This window comes from Ailuropoda melanoleuca, chromosome 15, assembly GCF_002007445.2.
Source record: "Ailuropoda melanoleuca isolate Jingjing chromosome 15, ASM200744v2, whole genome shotgun sequence".
Taxonomy (NCBI): Eukaryota; Metazoa; Chordata; class Mammalia; order Carnivora; family Ursidae; genus Ailuropoda; species Ailuropoda melanoleuca.
In genome coordinates, this window is record NC_048232.1 from 19,624,851 (window position 1) to 19,645,388 (window position 20,538).

General features: G+C 38.8%; 1 protein-coding gene and 1 pseudogene across 18 annotated transcripts in view; both read left to right on the plus strand.

Moving 5' to 3' along the window:
* Positions 1-20,538, plus strand: part of MLLT10 (MLLT10 histone lysine methyltransferase DOT1L cofactor) — a 242,357-nt gene that overhangs the window by 93,185 nt on the left and 128,634 nt on the right. The gene's annotated exons all lie outside the window — the stretch shown is intronic.
* Positions 14,146-19,933, plus strand: LOC100464130 (annotated as a pseudogene).

The following is a 20,538-nucleotide window of genomic DNA, read 5'->3' on the forward strand; positions in this document are numbered from 1 at the left end:
TTATACATACCAACAGAATCTTTGTGTAAAGGCTGTGAATATTTTGGAAGCTTCAGTAAATATATTATGTGAAATTGTCCTCTGGAATACAGTTTCTAATTTATACCGCATGGGTAATATGTGAGGTTGCTCATAACCTTATGCCCTGTAAAATGTATTGCGTGTTACCGTTAAAACAGTCTTCGCTGTTCTTTTTTTGATTTATTTAATTAAAAAAAAAAGATTTATAAATAAAATCATAGAGAGAGAGAGAGAAGCAGACTCCCTACCGAGCAGGGAGCCCCTCACAGGGCTCCATCCCAGGACCCTGAGATCATTACGTGGCCTGAAGGCCGCCACTTAAAAGACTGAGCCACTCAGGCGCCCCTTTCATTGTTCTTTTTAGTCAAAAATACTAGGTTAAATATTTTACAGTTAAAAAAATGTTATTCATGTTTATTAATTTACCTTGAATAGCTCTTTGTTCATTTTAATACTATATTTAAAAATTTTTTCTTACAAAGTGTTTCTTATATTGAGATTTTTTTCTTTTGTATACTTGCTGTGTATGCTTTTGCCCTTAATTTAACATTTGCTTTTTAACTTTCATTGTGTCTTCATGGTTTTTATTGTTGTTGGTATTTTAGCAGGTTATTTTTTTCTAGTTGAGAAGTTTAACATTTTTGTATAATTTACACAGCTATTTTGTATTGTTTCTGCTTTTGATGCCATGCAAAGAAAATTTTTTTCGACGCTAATGTATAGGTTTTTTTAGTACTTTCAAGTTCGTATTTTTAAGTCCCTTTATTGTTCATCAAGTTCATGTTTTTAAATACTTGTTTTTCCTTTCAATTTTGAAGTAATTTCAAATTTACATAAAGGTTGCATTAATAGTACAAAAAGCATTTCCTCTTGTAAACCTTTTCAGTTATTTATCAACATATACTGACATCCCAGAACGATTTATTTATTTATTTATTAAAGATTTTATTTATTTATTTGACAGAGATAGAGACAGCCAGTGAGAGAGGGAACACAAGCAGGGGGAGCGGGAGAGGAAGAAGCAGGCTCATATCGGAGGAGCCTGATGTGGGGCTCGATCCCATAACGCCGGGATCACGCCCTGAGCCGAAGGCAGACACTTAACTGCTGTGCCACCCAGGCGCCCCTATTTATTTATTTAAAAAATATATTTATTTCTTCATTTGAGAGCGTGAACATGAGTGGGGGGAGGCTGCAAAGGGAGAGGGAGAAATAGACTCTCCACTGAGCAGGGAGCTGGACATGCGTCTCGATCCCAGGACCCCGGGATCATGACCTGAGCCAAAGGAAGATGCTTAAAGCGCCCCCCAGAATGCTTTAGTATGCATTTCCTATAAGAAAGGACTTTCTTCTGCATGACCAGAGTACAGCCATCAAAAAGAGGAAATTAACTTTTATCCATTATTACTGTCTAATCTACAGACTTCATCATTTCCCTAATTTTCAGTCCTGTTTCCCCCATTTTCTCAGTAATGTCTTGTATAGCAAAAAGATCACAGTCTCCTTTAGTGTTGAATAGTAGTAACTCAGTCTTTCCTTAACTTTTGTAAGTTTGATGCTTCTGAAGATTACTTGCCAGTTATTTTGTAGAATGTTCTGCTATTTGGATTTTTCTGATGTTTCCTCATGATTAAATTTAGATCTTGTATTTTGGCAGGAATATCACAGAAGTGATGCTGTGTTCTCACTGCATCCTATCAGGTGGTACATGAGTTCAGTTTTTCCCATTACTTGGTGATTTACCTTGATCACTTGGTTAAGGTGGTGTCTGTAAGGTTTCTTCACCAGGAGGTTAATTTTTCCCTTTAAAATAAAGCATTTTGTGAGGAAGTAGTTTGTATGTAAGTATCGTGTTCCTTGTGCCTTTTACCCACTAATTTTAGTATCCATTGTTGTTTCTTGGCTTAGTTTATTACTGTGATTGATAGCAAGGGTTGGTTTTCTGTTTCCATCACTTGTTTCATGTTCATCAGATGGCATTCCACTTGAAGGAATAACTTTTCTCTGTGTCCCATTTGTATTAGTATAACTAATATGGACTTATGTGTTACTGTTTTATTTTAATGGGTCATTCTCCATTACTGTAATTTATAGGGAGACCCCCTTCAAGCTGGCTTCTGTATTTTGATGTGTTGTGAGCTCTTTTGACACAACAGTATGTTCCCAGGCTCGTCTTAATCATTCCTTACCTAGCCCTAGAATCATCACCCCATTTCTCCTTTGATTCCTTTTAGAAACCAAAGTGGGCACTAAGTGTGATTTATTATTATTATTATTTTTAAAAGTTATATGTATTTGAGAGAGGAAGGGAGAGAGACAGAGCACACGCAGAGGGAGCAGCAGGCAGAGGGAGAAGGAAGCAGGCTCCTCACTGAGCAAGGAGACCAATGCGGGACTCCATCTCAGGACCTTGGGATCATGACCTGAGCCAAAGGCAGATGCTTAACCAACTGAGCCACCCAGGGGTCCCACAAAGTGTGATTATTGTTATTCGGATATTGCTACTCCCAGGCCCTCTCAGTGGGAACAGCTAGGAAATACATATGTTGTATATATAGATACAGAGATATATACACATTCACATCAATATTTTTTCGGTTCTTATCTCTATATACTGAAGATTGTGAGGTCACAGTGATACTTCCGATTCAGTATATGAGTATATATTATACACGTATCTATATGTATTTTTATATAGTGAGAGGTAGAACCAGAATTCTTAGTAATTTCTCCAAATCGAATCCAACAATGCAGGGCTGGTTTTAAATATTTTCTTTTCACGTTTATGACTCTCATCCCAACAGTAAGAAACCTGACTCCCATTATCCTCAATATATTTACTTATTTGATCAATCTTCTTGTATTAACAGATGATTGCTGCCATCCCCTAGTGTAGCAATCATCCTAACCTTGTTTGGATTCCACGCTTCACTCTGGGTGGCTGCTGCTTCCCTGCATTGGGTGCCCTTTTCACCATTTTGGGATTTGATATCAGCTTTAGTCAAGACTCCCTCCCTCTTCTCTCAGATGGTTGGTTTCCTCACCTTGCTTAGGCTTTGGCACTACCTCCACGCCTACCCTCAGCACCCTCATGGGAGCCAACTCTGCTGGGGCCTTGAAACCTGTGTTAGACTTACCTACTTCACCAGCACGGATGTTGCCATGCTTGGACCCATCTTATGGCTTTGAGACTAATGTATTCAAGGAGTAAGGGAAAGGAAGAAGGAAGAATGGATTATTTAGATATAAATCTTTTATCCATTTAGAGTTCATTTTATAATATGGTGATATATGTGTCTAACTTTTCCCCTCCCACATAGTCAACTTTTTTTTTTAATTTTTTTTTTTTTAAATTTATTTGACAGAGATAGAGACAGCCAGCGAGAGAGGGAACACAAGCAGGGGGAGTNAATTTTTTTTTTTTTAAATTTATTTGACAGAGATAGAGACAGCCAGCGAGAGAGGGAACACAAGCAGGGGAGTGGGAGAGGAAGAAGCAGGCTCATAGGGGAGGAGCCTGATGTGGGGCGATCCCATAACGCCGGGATCACGCCCTGAGCCGAAGGCAGACGCTTAACCGCTGTGCCACCCAGGCGCCCCTAGTCAACTTTTTTTTAACACTATTGACTAATCTGTGTTTTACACAGTAATTTGAAGAGTACGTGATTCTTGATCTCAAGTTGTGAGTTTGAGCCCCATGTTGGGTGTAGAGATTATTTTTTAAAAAAAGGAAATGAAATACTGTTTAGATCATTATTAAATTCTTGGCTGTTCTTGACATTTTTTCTGTTTAATTGTTGCATTTGTTTATTCTTACCCTGGTACCTATTCTAAATTATTACAGCTTTATGTACATCTTAGTACATGGTAAAATAAATATTGTTATATAGTTCTTTTTTCCAGATTAACATTAGGACTAACAAAATACAGTTTTGATTATATTAGTGTTACAGTGAAATATTATTTTGAGGAAGAATTGATCTTTTTATAATATTGAATCTTCACTTCTAGAAACATGGTGTCTCTCTCCATCAAGTTCATTTTGTAGTTTTCCTTATATGAGGGTGCTATACAGTTGACCCTTGAACAGTGTGGGAGTTAAGGGTACCGACCCTTGCACAGTCAAAAATCTGAGTATAGGAGCACCTGGGTGGCTCAGTCGTTAAGTGTCTGCCTTCGGCTCAGGGCATGATCCCAGGGTCCTGGGATTGAGACCCGTGTCGGTCTCCCTGCTCTGTTGGGAGCCTGCTTCTTCCTCTTCCACTCCCCCTGCTTGTGTTCCCTCTCTCTCTGTCAAATAAATAAATAAAATCTTTTAAAAAAAAAAATCCGTGTATAACTTTTGACTCCTAAAAAACTTAACTACTGGCAACCTACTGTTGACCAGAAGCCTTACCAAAAACGAAAGTCAGTAAACACATATTTTATATTTTATGTGTATTATATACTGTATTCTTACAATAAAGTAAGCTAGAGAAAAGAAAATGTTAAGAAAATCATAAGAGAAAATATGTTTACAGTACTGTACTGTATCCCACATATAAGTAGGCCTGCACAGTTCAAACTCATGGTGCTCATGAGTCAACTGTCTTCTGTTTCTTGGATTTTTATGGCTGTTGATTTGTATAGTTAACCTTAAAAGCTTACTAATATTCTATTCATGATTATGCAGGGTGGCTATTGGGAGGCATGTAATTCTGAAATGATAGGAACAATTGGAAAATGGATTGTTGAGTTTTGGAAGACACCATTTTTAAAAAAGATCTTATTTATTTGACAGTGGAAGACACCATTTTTTAATGGATGGTAGTAAAGAGTATTGAAGAGCATTTATTAATGTATTGGGCTCTTACCGTGGACCTATTTTATATCAAGCATTGTGCTAGACACTGGGAATTCAAAGATGCATAAAATGCAGGGTTTTTTTCCATATGACACTCTAAATTAGATGGGTGCCTGGGTGGCTCAGTCAGTTAAGCATCTGCCTTCGCCTCAGGTCATGATCTTGGGGTCCTGGGATCAAGCCCCACATCAAGCACCCTGCTCAGCGAGGAGTCTGCTTCTCCTTCTCCCTCTGCCTCCCCTGGTCCTTCTTTTTCTCTCGCCCACTCTCAAATGAATGAAATCTTTAAAAAAAGATAGTCAAGTAAATATGTAATTATAATGTATGAAAATAATAATAATAATATGTTATAAATATAGGTTTCTGCAGCTATCAAAAGTAAAGCATTCCTGTGAAACCTTCCATAAGCTGAAATTGGTACAAAATTGAGGAAGCAGTTATCGTTAATTTATATGGAAGAAGTTTTGAGCATTCCCAGATTGAAAAAATTAACCTTTCTTAGGCTTTTCTGATACCTTAGGTCTCACCGAGCTAACAAATGCACAAAAGAAACCGAGACAAAGCACAGATGGTTACAGACAAGGTTCAAAGCTCTGGAGGCTTGTTGCTGAGATGCTCAGTGTAGGTCCTTGGGAAGGAGCTTGGTAGTGCCATTCTTGCTGCTCTGGGTGCATGTTGCCTCTGTAACGGCTCAATGCAAAGCCAGCATTGAACACGACTTTCTCTTTTTGACTTTTTTCATAAAAGCGAAAATTCTTTTTGGATTTTTTTCAGTTAGGAAAATAGGTATTAATGTAAGTCTTGTAATATCTAAGTGGCATAGCACAGACTTTTGAAAAATGGGGGATACCTGTCATAATAAAAAATCTAAATGGAGTATTATGGAATGCAATGAAAGGAGGGATTACTTTTGCCTGAGGAATTGAGTAAAGCATACAAAGAGATTATAAGGACTTTGCAGAATAACTAGGAATTTGACCTGTGGAAAAAAGGATCAAATAATAATTCCAGACAGAAAGTAACATAAGCTAGTGTATTAAGTACAAAGGGAAGGTGGTAGCCAGTTCACAGAATGATAAATAATCCTGTGCGGCTGAAACATAGTGGGATTTAGGGGGAAAAAAAAGGACATTTTGTGGATGATAGGAAAGGAAATTTTCTAGAGTATCTATGTAGTATATCCAAATTGCATGGAACTCATTGTGTTGACTCATTATGTTGTGAAGTTTTCTACGTGTCACTAGATATATAATAGCCAGTTTTTATACCACTTGTCACTGGTTTCTTTTTTTTATTTTTTGACCTCAGTCAATTCTTCATTTCACTAACATACACATTTTGTTAATAAACACAATGAGTGGCATATGTTACCTGGAAGTTACCATTTGTTTTTTTTATTATTTTTTTTTTAAGATTTGTTTATTTTAGAATGTGTAAGCCTGGAGTTGGGGGAAGGAGAGAACAGGAGAAAGAGGGAAAGAATCTCAAGCAGACTCCATGCTGAGCATGGAGCCTGACCTGGGGCTTGATCTCAGGATGCTGAGATCATGCATGACCAGAGCCAAAACCAAGAGTTGGACACTTACCCAACTGAGCCACCCAGGTGCCCCTTTAAGTTACCTTTTAATAGTTTTTAAGAAATATGAAGACTGGGGCAACATAGAGATTTTTTTGAAGTTTTTGGTGATAGAGACTTGTGTTCTTCAGAGTCAAGGAAGCATTTTATTTTATTTTAATTATTTTTATTTTTAAAGATTTCACTTTTAAGTAATCTCTGCACCCAACATGCAGCTTGAATTTACCACCCCGAGATCAAGTCACATGCTCCACCAGCTGAGCCAGCCAGGCTCCCCAGGAAGCATTTATTTTAGAAAGCTATAATTTCCAGAGAGTAGTTGGTAGGTGATGTATGTATTCTGTATATATGCTTTTGAAGAGTCTTTGTTTACTGATGGCCATGAAGAAATGAGTGTTTATAAGTATATGAAGGATCATAATAGACCAAACAAAGAAACAAAGAGCACAATAAAAACATGGTGTCATTTAACTGTAAAAGCTTAAAGGTAGAGGAATACTTAGAAATTGCTAGCCCAACATCCCTTCAGTTTTTTTTCGAGAGGAATGATAAGTGGGATAGCTATTAAGAGAGGCCTTTTTTTTTTTTTTTAAAGATTTTATTCATTTATTTGAGAGAGAGTGAGAGAGAGAGTGAGAGACAGACAGCAACGGAGAGCAGGAGCCAGGAGGACAGGGAGAAGCAGGCTCCCTGCCAAGCAGGGAGCCCACCATGCGTCTCAATCCCAAAACCCTGGGATCATGACTTGAACCTAAGTCAGACATTTAATTGACTGAGCCACAGGCCCCCAGGAAGTGTTTATCAATATATTTAGTATCTGAGTGGAAAAGTTTGAAAGTACTAAATATTCTTTCTGATTGTGGGATTCCTCATTAGTGCCATTTAAAAAGCTAGGTTTCGGATAGTGGAGCTAAACATGTATCCATTCGTCTGGCCAACATTTATGTATGGCATGCTCTGTTATATATCAGGCACTACTGGAAGCATGGGGAATACATAAGCTCCTACATGGTAGGTAGATATGCACAAATTATTGATTGATAGTGTGGTATGTGCAAGGATTCTGGAATACAGAAAATGTTTACTTAATGTAGTGTAACAGAGCTGAAGAGAAGCAGGGTATCTTAGAAAAGATTGTAGCTTCTCTGAATTTTGAAGAGTGAGAAGCGTCCAGGTGTTGGGTGTGAGGAGAGGAAAGAAGGAGCACACCAGTGGCTATTAATTTTACAGACTGAAGGAGTAAAAGCTTTGAAGGAGGAAATAGGGAGGGTGATAGGGAAAGAGAGTGGGGGTAGTGGTGAGGGAGAAGGGCAGTATTGCTAGGAGTTTGAGTGTGATATGTAGAATGCTGAGAGAGGTTGTCAAGGACCAGATTTTCAAGGGCCTCATATTATCATGTTAAGGAATTTGAATTGTATTTCTGTTGAAGGGTTTTTATATCTATCTGGAAGGGATGTGCTCAGGTCTACCTTTTTCTCTTTTTTTCTTTTTTTGAAGATTTTATTTATTTATTTGACAGCGAACACAAGAAGGGGGAGCAGCAGGCAGAGGGAAAGGGAGAAACAGGCTCCCCGCCGAGCAGGGAGCCCGATGTGGAACTCGATCCCAGGACCCTGGGATCATGACCTGAGCCGAAGGCAGTGCTTAACGAATGAGCCACCCGGGTGTCCTGGGTCTACCTTTTTTTCTTAAAGATTTATTTATTTGAGAGAGAGAGAGAGAGTGGGGGTGGAGAGGGAGGGGCAGAGGGAGAGACTCTTCAGGCAGACTCCCCTCTGAGAGCAGAGCTGGATCTCACAACTGAGAGATCATGACCTGAGCCAAGATCAAGAGTCAGTCTACCACCTCAGGTCTACCATTCTAAAGGGTAGTGAAAGGAGGATTGGGAGAGGGAAGATAGACAAGAGTAGTTACTTAGACACTGTTTACGCTTGCAGTGTTCCAGAGGTGATAATGAGGGTCCGAAGTAGGAGGGTAGTATTAGGAATGAAGAAACACATATTTAGGTAATAAATGAGAGGTTCGGTTGACCGTGCATGGTGATCAATTTAGTGTGACACACAAGATGTGGGAGGAAGAAAAATCAGAATGGCTTTTCATCTTCAAGATGATAAGTACTGGGCACGTCATCATCACCTGAGATATAGAGTATATATAGAGTCATCAAGTTAATTGAATCATTTCTTAGAACAAAGACACTAAGCTTTAAATTCTTGGCATATGTTGATGGGACTTACTACTTTGTTTGTAAAACAAATCTTGTGTCTACGAGTTGTTGCCTGCGTGTATTAGCAATGTGATGATAAGACCCCAAGATAAAATTCACATTTCCGCTGAAGCATTGAATATTTGCTTTTGTATATATCTAACACATGTTTGTTTTACTTGGCACTTTATCCTCGTAACTCAGATGAACCCTTAAATTCTTTTTTTCTTTTCTAGACAGTTGAGTCATTTGGAAAAAGGAAAACAGTCTTACAACTGTATCTATAGAAAAATCTTTTTGCACTTTTTTGTACCTCAGCTGATTCTCACTTTCCCTGTTTGGCATTTCTCTATTGTATTTGCGTCCCTCCTCTACCCGCCAGTACATACATGTATACACACTCTGTTTTGTTTGGTATTGTTTCTTTTTTTCTTAGTGAATAGTAAATTATTTTTCTTTATATTTGTTTTGTGTGTATTTTGTGCTTCTTTATTCAGCTTTACTTCTTCTTTTTTTTTTTTTTTAAAGATTTTTTATTTATTTATTCGACAGAGATAGAGACAGCCAGCGAGAGAGGGAACAGAAGCAGGGGGAGTGGGAGAGGAAGAAGCAGGCTCAGAGCAGAGGAGCCTGATGTGGGGCTCGATCCCATAACGCCGGGATCACGCCCTGAGCCGAAGGCAGACGCTTAACCGCTGTGCCACCCAGGCACCCCCAGCTTTACTTCTAATTGCCTTCTCTCTCTCAACTCCAAGGCTCAGAGGCTATTTTATTTATTGATTTATTGATTTTATTTATGTATTTGACACAGAGACAGCCAGTGAGAGAGAGACAAGCAGGGGGAGTGGGAGAGGAAGAAGCAGGCTCCCAGCAGAGGAGCCTGATGTGGAGCTCGATCCCAGAACGCCAGGATCACGCCCTGAGCGGAAGGCAGACATTTAATGACTGAGCCACCCAGGCGCCCTCAGAGGCAGTTTTATTAAATAGGGTTTACTGAGGACTGTGGAAGAATTGCAGTATTATTTCCCTCATGTTATTTTTTTCTCCTTTTTTAAAGGCAGCAGTCCAGTCTAAACTGGAAATGCCAGTACACAATAGTTAAGTTAAAATTGTTCATGGGAGCAAACTTAATAATCTAACATACAAATTGCCAGTATCAGTTTTTTTCATGTTTGCTTGATGTCCTGGGTACTCCTAGATGATAGATGTTTATATGGTATAATCTGCTAAATAATTAATTAAGAGATAAGATTTTATTAGAATCTATACTTAAAGGGAGATTACTAGACTATGTTTTAAGACAAGGCAAGTCATACTTGACAAATTTGGTTTATCCATAGAAAAAATACTATAGTGGGGTTAGAGTTAAGACCAAAGACTTTATCCTAGTCAGAAATTAAATTTACTGAAACTAGCTAAAATTCAAGTAGGGTTGGCTGAAAGGCTACAATAGGTAGTTTCACAACATACATGGGAAGTTGGACCTGGAACTAGAAAGTCACAGACTGAATACCATCCATTCTATCTTTGATGTGTGTTTTAACAGTCTTTTTTTTCTCTCTGTGGTCTCTTCTTGTTTTCACATAATTTGTAATTCTGCTTCTCATTTCATCTGAGTTCCCTACAAGTACCTTGACTTAGTGTCCAAGTTCTAAATTTTTTACAGAGCAAGTCTGGTTTTGGCACCTGGGCTTAGAAGCCATTTTCACCTAGCAAAACATGGATACCTAGTTACCACTGCATCATTAGAAATTGAGCATAGATATGGACAGTTTTACAAAAGAGGTAGGAGTTGTTTGGGTGCTCTTCCTTACCTTCTGTCTCATTAATGTCCTATTAATTTAATTTAATTTAAGAGAGAGAGTGAACACAAGTAGGGGGAGCAGCAGGGAGAGGGAGAAGCAGGCTGTCCGCCGAGCTGGGAGTCCAATGTGGGGCTCAATTCCAGGACCCTGGGATCATGACCTGAGACGAAGGTAGACGCTTAACAACTAAGCCACTCGGGCGCCCCATATATGTCCTGTTTAAACTATGTAAAAGCCTATAAATTGTTCACGATGTACATATGCCAAATTGCATATGCCGATTCTTTAGTTTTTATAAAATAGTGTAGTGTTCTGCATAAACTTCTTGAGAATTTCTTTTTTTTGGTAATAAATTAAAATTATATTTAATAATTCACAAAGGAGTTTTTGGCCAACATTTAAAAGAAGTGATTTAAGGGGTGCCTGGGTGGCTCAGTCCCTAAAGCATCCAACTCTTGATTTCGACTCAGGTCGTGATCTCTGGGTCATGAGATCAGGCTCTGTGTCTGGTTCCACATTCAGTGGGAAGTCTGCTTGAGAGTCTTTCCCTCTGCCCATCTTCTGTCTCTCCCCCCCCCCCCCCCCCGGNCCCCGCCCGGGTACCCACGCTCTCTCTCTCTGAAGTGAATGAATAGATCTTTAAAAAAAATAAAGTGATTTAAGGTGAATTGATGACTTCATAAAAGATGGACTCAGGGATCAATTATATATTGGAACTTCTTTTTTTCTTATTATATAGAACTAGCATGTTGAATTACGGCATAAACTATTAGTATATGTTATTACAGCATGGAATCATGCTGAATAAAATTGAGTAAACTGATCTGTTTGAGTTGTTTGATTTTAAAGCAGTAAGTCTTAGTAAAGTGTATAAGGTGTCCAGGAAGACAGTGTACTTTGAAGGCATGTCAAATTTTTCCAAACTAGTGTGTATTAACTTTTTTTGTGTCTTCAAGATTCTGATAAAACATAAGGGTTCTGGGGCGCCTGGGTGGCACAGCGGTTAAGCGTCTGCCTTCAGCTCAGGGCGTGATCCTGGCGTTATGGGATGGAGCCCCACATCAGGCTCTTCCGCTATGAGCCTGCTTCTTCCTCTCCCACTCCCCCTGCTTGTTGTGTTCCCTCTCTCACTGGCTGTCTCTATCTCTGTCGAATAAATAAATAAAATCTTTACAAAAAAATAAAATAAAAACATAAGGGTTCTTTCTACAGAATAATATACACCCAAAATATAACAAAATATTTTACATATACTTTCTGGAGGATTGTAATACCCCTTGATATATCCTCAAATTCTCTGCTTCCCAGTCATGAGGATTACCAAATTTTAGATTACATCAAATAATAAATAAATTGTTAATTTATTATTTGATGTATTTAAAAATAATACATTTTATTATTTTGCAAAAAGATTTATTCATTTTAGAGATTGTGTTCATAAGCGGGGAGAGGGACAGAGGGAGAGAGAGAAGCTCAAGCAGAGCGGAGCACAGAGGACGGAGACTGTTGTGGGGTTCTGTCCCGAAAAATAATACATTTTAAATTTAATATATAAACATTTTTAATATTTGGCATTTTAAAAAGATCTGTAAGTTGAAGTTATAATAATGCCAAATGTACAGATTTTATTCCTGGTTCTTTACTTTGAATGGCTCTAATTATAATGTTTGTGTCATAATTTGCCTAACCATTCCCATATTACTGAGATATTTTTCTGTTACAAATTAAAGCATGACAAGAATCCTGCTTCACCAAGCCCTTCATTCTGTGTTTTGGATCATTGCTTTTGGGTAGAACTCTATAGTTAGAATTACTGTGTTATAGATTATACCTGTTTCTGAAGTTCTCAGAAGATTGCCTGATTGCTTTCCAAATTTATATAGCTGATAATTTATGATAATGCGATTCTTACCACACCATTATCTATATTGGTTTTTCATTTTTTTTGAAAGATTTATTCATTTATATGAGAGAGAAAGAGCATGCGCATGTGGGTGGAGGGCAGAGGGAGAGAATCTTCAAGGGGACTCTGCACTGAGTGCGGAGCCTGAGGTGGGGCTCAGTCCCACAACGTAGGAGAGCATGACCTGAGCTGAAACCAAGAATCAGTTCCTCAACCAACTGAACCACCCAGATGCCCCGGGTTTTTATTATTTTTAATATTTATTAATTTGATAACTAAAAATGATATCCAGTTATTTTAATTTTTCTTTGATTACTTGTCAGGTCATCAGAATAATATTTCTTTCTGTGTCTGTTTTTTGCCCATTTCTCTCTTAAACTGTTAGGTTTTCTAAAGTTAAGATCGCTTTAAATAAGGATACCAAATTTTTGTTTGAATATACCAAAGGTACCTTTTCACTTTGTCTTTTCGTTTTGATGACATAAGAAAATATTTATAGGCACACAATTAAACTTTATAGTTTTTTTGGGCGGGGTGGCGAGATACATGGTGATTAAAAAATTGAATCTTTGAAAAGAAATTAGGTTGTATAGGATTACAGTTGCTCTTTGAATAGCACAGGTATGAACTGTGTGGGTCCACTTCCATGCAGATTTTCTCTGGTAAGTACAGTACAGTACCTAAATGTATTTTCCTCCCCCTCCTCCCCCTTGTCCTCTTCCTCCCTCTTCTTCTTCCTCTTTTTCTTCTTCTTTTTTAAAAAGACTTATTTATTTATTTATTTATTTATTTATTTATTTATTTATTTATTTATTTATTTAGAGAGAGCAAGAGAGAGCATAACCAGGGAGGAGAGGGAGAAGCAGGTTCCCCACTGAGCAGGGAGCCCGATGCAGGGCTCAGTCCCAGGTTCCTGGGATCATGAACCGAGCCAAAGGCAGATGCTCAACCAGCTGAGCCACCCAGGTGCCCCTATGTGTATTTTCTCCTACAATATTTTTAATAACATTTTTTCATCTAGTTTACGTTATTGTAAGAATATAGTATATAGTAACAGATAACATGCAAAATATGTGTTAAGGCTTCTGGTCAACAATAGGCTATTAGTAGTTAAGTTTTTGGGGAGTCAAAAGTTATACCTGGATTTTCTTTTTTCTTTTTTAAAGCTTTATTTATTTATTTATTTATTTATTTGAGAGAGTGTGTGCATGTGAGAGTGTGTGTGGTCATGAGTGGGGGAGGGGCAGAGGTAGAGGGAAGGAAGCAGACTCCCCGCTGCTGACATCATGACTTGAGCCAAAATCAAGAGTTTTCCACTTAGCTGAGCCACCCAGGCACCCCTATACCTGGATTTTCAGCTGCATGGGGGATCAAGGCTTCTAACCCACATGTTGTTCAAGGGTCTACTGTATATAGTATGCACCAAATTATAGTGTTACTCTTATTTTTCTGTACTTGTAATGCAGAGATCATTTTTTTGTAAAAAGATTTTATTTATTTATTTGACAGAGAGAGAGAGACAGCCAGCGAAAGAGGGAACACAAGCAGGGGGAGTGAGAGAGGAAGAAGCAGGCTCCCAGCAGAGGAGCCTGATGTAGGACTTGATCCCAGGACCCTGATGTGGGACTTGATCCCAGGACCCTGGGATCACGCCCTGGGCCAAAGGCAGATGCTTAATGACTGAGCCACCCAGGTGCCCCAAGATCATTTTTTTTTTGTTGAAGATTTTATTTATGTGACAGAGAGAGAGAGAGAACAAGCAGGGGAGCAGCATTCCGAGGGAGAGAGAGAAGCAGACTCCTTGTTGAGCAGGGAGCCTGATGTGGGGCTCGATCCCAAGAACCTGGGATCGTGACCTGAGCTGAAGGCAGATGTTTAACTGACCCAGCCACCCAGGCTCCCCAAGATCATTCGTTGTATACACAAATCTCTACACATAAGCACAGAGCAGCTGCATAGGACTAAGGAAGTTACACATCACATTCACAGAACCTTTCAGCAAGTTCCAGAAGATTGACAGAGTAATAGCTATAACTCTTATTCTGGCTCTTTCTTCACAGGTGGCTAAAATCTGATATTTTCTGCATGCTGTAAGTGAGACACATTAGGCAAAATGATACAACTTCTCTTGCAGTATTCCACATCATGTGGAAGATGAAAATGACTTTGTTCATTATCAAATACTGTCTTTTAAGAGGGAAAGTCCATTTGCCATAATGGTTATATCTATAGCACTAGAAACCATAATGTTGAAATTAAACATGTAAGGATTGTCAGAAGTGAATGTCTTTTGTTCAAGAGTACATACATGGTCCATTCTTTTTTCATGAAGAAAATAATAGTTGAATTGCATATCTGGATATGTTGACAGAGTGGTCTTTTCCACAGCTAAGGAAAGACTTTGACAGCATACTATAGCAGGTTAGGTCTGTGCCTTCATTCATCCGGTTGTGTGGAGCTTTCTTCATGGTTATCTTCCATACTACTGGTTTAGGCATTCTGTTTTGTAAAAAAAAAAAATTTTTTTTTGTTAGACCAAATTATATTGAATGCAAGTCAAAATTTATTAACTTGTTAGAGAAGGAAATGGCGGGACACCTGGGTGGCTCAGCTGTTAAGCGTGTGCCTTCGGCTCAGGTCACGATCCCAGGGTCCTGGGATCGAGCCCCGCATTGGGCTCCCTGCTTGGCAGGAATCCTGCTTCTCTGTCTCCCACTCCCCTTGATTGTGTTCCCTCTCTCGCTGTCTCTGTCAAATAAATAAAAAATCTAAAAAAAAAAAAAAAAAGAAAAAAGAAAAAGAGGAAAGGAAATGGTAAGGTTACAAATAGAACATGCAGGTTCAGAGGGAGGGTATGGAAATAGGGAGGTTATATAGGTTGGGAAACAGAGAGCTTACATTAGTGTTTTAAAAGAAAGAAAATTTGAAGTTTTATTTTACAGGGTCATATAAATACCATGTCTTTATTTGTAATTGCAAGGAGTAATAAGATGATCAGAGGTGCCAGATAGAAGAAAAAATGATAAGGATACATTTTGGGTCTGAAATTGGAATAATGAGATTTTATCACCCAACTAATGTTAGCAGCACCAGGTAATAGAAAATCATGAAATGGTGTCAAGTAGAAGTAGAGCACCTAGCAGTAAGTTCTAATTTTGATCAGGTTACTATTGCTGATAGGGATTTTCTCAAGGTACAAAGTTATAGAGTGGAGTTTGCCATTTTTAAAATCCAATATGGGTGTAATTTTTTCTCTTTGAAAGTTCAAAGCGTTGGCCTTCTCTGAGATTGTGACCACCGAAATTCCGTGTTAACATAGCATGTGACCTTTTTTTGGGGGGGATAAGCTAGGTACCTTTTGTATCTACCATCTCTTCTCCACAAGAATGAGGTAACAAAGGAATGTATCGTAGCTGCAAAAGAGTCAGGTTTGAGGGGCACCTGGGTGGCGCAGTGGTTAAGCGTCTTCCTTCGGCTCAGGGCATGATCCCAGAGTCCTGGGATCGAGCCCCACGTCAGGCTCCTCTGCTGGGAGCCTGCTTCTTCCTCTCCCACTCCTTCTGCCTGTGTTTCCTCTCTCTCTGGCTGCCTCTCTTTCTGTCAAATAAATAAATAAAATCCTTAAAAAAAAAAGAAGAGTCAGGTTTGAATAGGCTGCTGAATTGGTGTGCTCAGTGACAGTGGGGGCATATAATATAGATCTTTATAAGAGTATAAACATAACTTCGATGCTTCCTTTAGAAATTAGTTTTACTTTTTTGAAAGTGTTGAATACTTTTTGTGTCACTCGTTTCTGTTGGGTTTTCTTCACATGAACATTTCATTGGGATTTTTACCTTTCTCCAAGCTCTTGATTGATCTCGTTTGTGCCTAATATAAAGAGCAGTTTTAGGGATTATTTCTAATTGTCCAAACGTTTTCTAATTTTTTACTTACGCTTTTATTAAGTTTTCATTTTATCCTACATATTATAAGAATTTGAGTATTTTAGAAATTGTCATATGTATAAAATACACAATAATGTAATGAAACTACTTCCCATCTCAGTTCATCACTCCACTCCAAAACATTACCAGCTCATAGCCATTTTTTTGTACCACCTCTTTATTGGTTTCCTAGGGCTGCCGTTAAGAAAGTTATTCTCTCACAGTTACGGAAGCTAAAAGTCTGAAATTTAGGTATTGGCATTGGTTCCTTCTGAGAATTATGAGGGAGAATCTGTTCAAGGCTTCTCTCCCAGCTTCTGGTGGTGACTGGCAATCCTTGGCATTCCTTTGCTTATGGATTTATCACCCCAGTCTCTGCTTTCTCACCCCAGTGTTCTTCCTTTGCCTCTGCATTCTCAAGTGGCCATCTTCTTATAAGGACCAGTCATGTTGAATTAGGGGCCTGCCCTACCCCAGTGTGAGCTCATCTTAACTAATTACATCTGCAATGACTCTTTTCCCAAATAAGGTCACATTCTGAGTTACTGGGGATTATTAGGACTTCACATACCTTTCTTGGGGGACACAGTCCAGCATATAATAATTTATTACCCCCCCCATTCATGTTCTTACCACATGCAAAATACTTTTATTTCATCCTACCATCTCCCAAAGTCTTAATCCATTCCCAAAGTCTGACTCCATATTGCTTCTTTTTCCCTTGCTGCTGTGACCTAAACTTACAAACTTCTGTTTAGCCCTGCACATAGGCATGTTACACCTAAGATTTGCAAAAACTGCTTTTTACCTGAAATATACCTCACCCAAGGAGATAAGGAAGTACGTGCAGATGATTACACTATGTTTAAGATTTACAGGAACAACATTACGAGATTCCTATATGCAAAGATCAGCTGACCAAGAACAAAGAAGTTACTTGACCTTCCCTGAATGTCTACAGACATCAGTCACCTTTTGACTCCAACTTCCTCCCACTTCCGCCTCTTACTAACATAAAAGCTCAAATCTCATGCTTGAGGAGATGGGTCTTTAGGACAGTAGTCTGCCACCTCTTTGGTTTGGTTGCTTTCTAGAATAAAGTCTCTTTCCGACTCCAATATCATGCCTCTTGACTTACTGGCTTGTCATACAGTGAACAGAACAAACTTGAGACTTGTTTAAAAAAAAAAAGGTGTGGTAAAGTGAAGAGCATAGAGAGAAATCAGCCTCTGTTGCCCCAGTGAACAGATAAGGCTAAAAGCTGCGGGCAGAGCACAAACATTGTGGAAACAAAAAAATTTAATTCTCCAGCCCTCAACCTAAATATAAGGTATTATTAGAGGAAGACCAAGGGGCAAGAAGGCTACCCCAGTGGCTCAGAGGACAGGACATCAAGTGACAGAGATCTATTCTCTAACCAAATGTGTCCTTTTGAGTTACAAACCTGCTTTAGTGCAGTAAACACCTTTTTCCTTCTGACTTCTCCCTTTAAAATGGGACTGTCTATACTATATCTAGCCAACCGCTATATCTTGGGGGAAGGTAACTATTTCCTATCTGACAGGGTCACAGATGGAAAGGAATTTTGCCTCAGGATCAACCATACCCAGAGTTTCACCCACACCTGATTTAGATGATTCAGAAGATGAGATTTGGAACTTTTGAGATTATAATATTTAGACAAAATTCTGAATTTAAGAGTTGATGCCTTATGAGACATGCTGAGTTTCTTTCTAGTACACTTTTGCTTTTTCCTTAGTGTTGGGTTGCTTTTTTTGATGTTTTGGGCTTGGGATTTCTCTGTTGTTTTGGTCCAGCCTCAGTCTTTGGTAGGCCCTGTATATCTGGGCCTCAGGGTTTCACCATTCCTTCCTTCTCCCCATGGCAGACTTACATTTGTCTCTTTGGAAAGACTTGTGAGGAAGAGAGCCTCCTGCCTCTCCCCTAGCACTAGAAAGCCTCTAATAGTATTGTTAACAGGAGTGAGAATTTGGGGTTGGGAATATTTCCTGTCCTTTGCTTAGGTGTAAAGGTTTTTTTCCTTTGTTTTCCTAATCATGGTGGGTCTTTACCCATGCTGTGGATGTGACAGGGCTTGCTGCCAGTCCCCCAAATGCTTAAGGCTTTTGAAAGGAGTGTTTGGGCAAGATGTGGGATTTCATATCTTACCATCAGTAGTACCCCATTTGCTTCTTCATGCCTACACTGTCAAGGGAGATTATTTCTGATGGTTTTGTCTCCTTGCTGTCAGTCCTCCCTGTGAGCCTCTTATAAAAGTTCATGGAATAGAGTCTGTGAGTGGGTAAGAACTCTCAGTGGTTCCAGTGGTTCTATACTGTCACGCTAGCTCACAATCAGCCTTTAGCCATATGTTAAAACTTTAGCTAATTTCTTCTTATCTGCACATCTTTCTCCTTGCTATATCATTTGTGGATATTCTGAACATCTTGTAGTTCTTAGGGGTTTGTTGGGAGAGTGTATCTCCCCTTGGATTTCAGGCTACTTGGTTGCCTCACAACTGTACCTTTCAGTAACAGGAAAAACTTGTTCAAGTTAGGTTTGGAATGATGCTTTCAGCTACTTTTTAGGTGGAGTTGGAATTTGGCCCCTGAATCTTTTGATACGAGCCCTGTTTCTTTACTTTAAAAAATTAGGTTAAAGGGCTGTGTGTATCCCCACCTGTCGGTGCTATCATGGTGGGTTTGCTGAAGAAGACCACCAACTTGTGGGTTTGGCTGTATGTGAGAATGCATATGAGAGGCTAAGAATATTGTACAAAGATTCTTGATGTTCTTGAGCAAATTCCTAAAAATGCAGCATATAGAAAGTATATAGAACAGATTACAGATGAGGAGCTGAGTATGATTAAAGTGGAATCAGATGTTAAGAAATTAGAAAATCAGGGGCGCCTGGGTGGCACAGCGGTTAAGCGTCTGCCTTCGGCTCAGGGTGTGATCCCGGCGTTATGGGATCGAGCCCCACATCAGGCTCCTATGCTATGAGCCTGCTTCTTCCTCTCCCACTCCCCGTGCTTGTGTTCCCTCTCTCGCTGGCTATCTCTATCTCTGTCGAATAAATAAATAAAATCTTTAAAAAAAAAAAAAGAAATAAAAGAAATTAGAAAATCAACTTCAGGGCGGCGAACTGCAAGAAGTGATTTTTTGGGCTGAAAATGAACTAAGTCTGGCAAGAAAAATGATATAATGGAAACCATGGAAGCCTTTAGTGGAAGAGCCTCTTGCCAACCAATGGAAATGGCCAGTGTAATTATCATTAAATGACTAGTGTGTTGTTGAAAAGCTGATGTAATTATATCTTCTGTTATGTTAAAAAAATAAAAATTAGGTTAAAATACAACTTTTATTTTCCCTTAATGAAAACTTTTCAGGCTATGAATTTGCCTCTTGAGTGTAGCTTTAGTCACATACTTGATATTTTATTTAGATATGATTTTGTTGTTTGGGAACATTTTCTCAATAATCCTTAGTTATTTTACAATTTTTTCTCCTTGATCTAATAGCTAACATTTAAAAATTATCAAATTATTTATTTCTACCTTGATTGATGAGTCTTGGGGCCCTCTTGTTTTCTTTTTCTCTCTCAATATGTATATATGTATATATACAGTCATAGTTGTTTTATCTTCCTGATGGATTGACCTTTTTTTAAATTATAAAATATTCATCTTTATCTTTAATAATTTTTTTTAAAGATTTTTTTATTTATTTATTCGACAGAGATAGAGACAGCCAGCGAGATAGGGAACACAAGCAGGGGGAGTGGGAGAGGAAGAAGCAGGCTCATAGCGGAGGAGCCCGACGTGGGGCTCGATCCCACAACGTCGGGACCACACCCTGAGCTGAAGGCAGACGCTTAACTGCTGTGCCACCCAGGCGCCCCAATAATTTTTTTTTTTTTAGAGAGAGAGAGCATCAGCGGGGGTGGGGAGGGGTGGAGGGATAGGGGGAGAGAGAATCTTAATCAGGTTCTATGTCCAGTGCTGAGCCTGAGGTAGGGCTTGATTTCATGACCCTGAAATCACAACCAGAGCCAAAATCAAGAGTTGTATGCTTAATTGACTGTGCTACCCAGGTGCCCCTCTTTAATAATGTTTTGTTTCAAGAGTCTATTTTTTTAAATGTTAAAATGATAGCCAGTCTAACCATCTTATGGTTGCCCTTTGCATGGTATTTCTTTTCTTATGTTTTATGTTATTTGTGCTTTCATAATTTCTTAAAAAAATTATTTATTTTAGAGA